Source organism: Delphinus delphis, chromosome 12, assembly GCF_949987515.2.
Source record: "Delphinus delphis chromosome 12, mDelDel1.2, whole genome shotgun sequence".
NCBI classification, from domain to species: Eukaryota; Metazoa; Chordata; class Mammalia; order Artiodactyla; family Delphinidae; genus Delphinus; species Delphinus delphis.
Window position 1 is genome coordinate 36,855,256 of NC_082694.2, and position 3,543 is coordinate 36,858,798.

The window sequence follows — 3,543 nt, forward strand, 5'->3', positions numbered from 1 at the left end:
CCGTGCTCTGCAACAAGAGAAGCCACTGCAATGAGAAGCCTGCACACTGCAATGAAGAGTAGCCCTGCTCGCTGCAACTACAGAAAGCCCGCATGCAGCAACAAAGATCCAACGCAGCCAAAAATAAATAAATTAATAATAAAAATAAATTAGTTACAAAAATAAATTAAAAAAAAAAGATTGAAGAGAACGTAAACGTCCATTGACTGGTGACTAAGTGTGTAAATTGTGGTATATCCATTCAATGGAATACTACATAGCTGATCAAATGAATGAGGTGGCTCTACTGCTATCAACATAGCTATAAGAGATATTATTGAGAGAAAAAAGCAAAGTGTGGAACAGTGTATTTAGTGTGCTATGATTTATGTACATAAGGGGAAGATTACAAACACACACCCACACATTCACATACATACTTGGGTTATGCATCACATATTTCTGTACTCTCAACAAGGAGAAAAAAATGGGGTTTAAGTGGGTGGGAGTTAGGTGAGTAAACGAAATTTCTTTTCACTGTATAGCCCTTCCCTTTTTTTTAACTTTCAAAATAAATATGTTTGTATTCTTTTTTCTTCCTGTAAGGATAAAAACAACAACAACAACACATTTTCAAGAGAGTTTATCCTTGGGGGAAGGAAGGGGCTTTTGGTTTTCATTTAACACCATTTCACTGACTTCCTAACATGTGTGTATTACTTTTATGTAAAATATGGTTTAATTGGCAGGAGGATTGTAGGGGTTTTTTTTCCTCCTTCTTTATGGTTTCTTTTTTTTTTTCAAGATTGTTTTTATTTATTTATTTATTTTTGATGTGGACCATTTTTAAAGTCTTTATTGAATTTGTTACAATATTGTTTCTGTTTTATGTTTTGGTTTTTTGGCTGTGAGACATGTAGGATCTTAGCTCCCTGACCAGGAGCACCCCTGCATTGGAAGGTGAAGTCTTAACCACTGGACTGCCAGGGAAGTCCCTATGGTTTCTTATAATTAAAAACAATCCATTGTTTTTTTTATTTTTTTAAAAAAGTTTTTGCTGACCATCTTTCTTTGTTGTTTAGGAAACATTACCAGTATAAGGATGTTTAGAGGCCAATTCTCTCCTAAGGTTTATTTTATTCAGATTGTAACTTTTCTAGAAAGTTTTTAAATCCAACATTATCTGTTTAACATGTACTGTCTTCTGCTCTATACTTCACCCATGTGAATTTCATCAAGTTCTAGTAAAATGATTATGAAAGGCATGGGCTCTTCACAAATTATCACGCTTCTTAAGGGCACAATTTCCTGGGCCTGGACTCTGTCCATGAAGAGAGGAGGCAATAAAATGCTTTGTTTTCTTAGTTAAGGTGACAGAAGTGAATAGCATAAAGAATACTCAATTTCACAAGGTGAATCTATTAAACACAAAGCTATGCTTTAAAAGCACAGTTGGTGAGAAATTGTGTCTACAGAAAAATCTCTCAATCTGAATCTACCAGCTCTCTCTCAAATGTACTGTCATTTCATTTATGTTTATGTCATCCCTGATTTTAAGGAGTTGGGTGAGGTTAATTTACAGAATCAAATAATAGGCCAGTATAGGGCTTCCCTGGTGGCACAGTGGTTGAGAGTCCGCCTGCTGATGCAGGGGACACGGGTTTGAGCCCTGGTCCGGGAAGATCCCACATGCTGCGGAACAACTAAGCCCGTGCACCACAACTACTGGCCTGTGCTCTAGATCCCGTGAGCCACAGCTACTGAGCCTACGTGCCACACTACTGAAGCCCACGCACCTAGAGCCTGTACTCTGCAACAAAAGAAGCCACTGCAATGAGAAGCCCGTGCACAATCAAGAGTAGCCCCCACTCGCTGCAACTAGAGAAAGCCCGCACACAATGAAGACCCAATGCAGCCAAAAATAAATAAATAAATAAATTTAAAAAATATGGACGATAAAATAGAGGTGAACACATTATTGAATATATTTAATTTTCTTTATACCGTATCTTCCAGTTGTGTCTCCTAGCTCTTATAACTTTTATACTCACACACTTCATGTAACATTTTCTTTTTAATTCCACATGAAATAATTTTGTCTTTGTGCTTCCACTTAACTGCTGTTTTAAAGATACGTTTGACTCATTTGTGTTCTTTTCTGGCTTCTCTATAAAGTCAAGAGAAGGTAATGCTAGAGAAAGACAACATGGAGGAGCAGGAGCATGTCTTTCCTTCTTCCTCAGCCTTCTAGTCTCCCTCTAGTACCCTTTATGGTCAGATTTTAACAAGGAGCAGCTGGTAAAGAAATGTTTGCAGAGACCCAATCCCAGTGTCGCATGCAGAGCATGGAAGGGTGTGTTTGCCACATTTGTACTTTCCTTGTATAAATTTTTTAAAATTCTATGTGAAAATTTTAATATATCTAATAACAATTCTAAAAGCATTTTTCACTTGCTTTTTTCTTTTCTACATATGAAATATTGAGATTATGATATAGGTAACTTTTTTAAAATAAATACATTTATTTATTTATTTATTTTTGGCTGCATTTGGTCTTCGTTCCTGCACACAGGCTTTCTCTAGTTGTGGCGAGCAGGGGCTACTCTTTGTTGTGGTGCGCGGGCTTCTCATTGCGGTGGCTTCTCTTGTTGCGGAGCACGGGCTCTAGGTGCACGGGCTTCAGTAGTTGTGGCACATGGGCTCAGTAGCTGTGGCTTGCAGGCTCTAGAGCACAGTCTCAGTAGTTGTGGTGCATGGGCTTACTTGCTCTGCGGCATGTGGGATCTTCCCGGACCAGGGCTTGAACCTGTGTCCCCTGCATTGGCAGGCGGATTCTTAACCACTGCACCACCAGGGAAGCCCCAATATAGGTGATTTTAAATAACAAACCCAGCCACATATTTGGGCACCCATGAACACTGTATTAGGCCCTGAGAGGTTTATGATATTGAGTATCTTTTATGTACAGAGTTAACGACAAGGATGAAAAGATAGATGTCTCCCATCCTCATGGATTTTGAAAATAAAAGGCTAGTTTTCTCGAACAACAGCATGTTTCCAGTAATACACTTAGATTAAGAATACTCCTACTAGCATAAATTTCAGTGGCATTTACTAGTTATGGAGTGTAAATGAATCCTGTCTGCTATAGAGGAATACCTCAAGGGAAGACTAACTACCTTTCTCTTCTGTCATGAAAATGATGGTTCTAATATCATCAATGGCATTAAACTGTTAACAGTATTATCTGCAGCCTATTTAACAGCTAATGTTAAAAGCAAATTATCCACAAAGCATAAATTAAGATTTAAAGTATATGATGTGTTTAATTGCCTAATGTAGGTAATGTTTAAAATTATATTCCGGAGTAGATTGATTCACGAGGTGGATTTTCCTATCCTATTTAAATATGAGAGAATTATGTTTTACCTTGTAACATTTTCTATCTTTACTTTCTCTGTGTTTTTTTTTAAAATCATAACCCCTTAGGCAAGCTGGGAAACATGCAAGATTGTTTTCTGAATAGAAACAAAATATTATCTAGAAATTAGAGTCTGAATCATC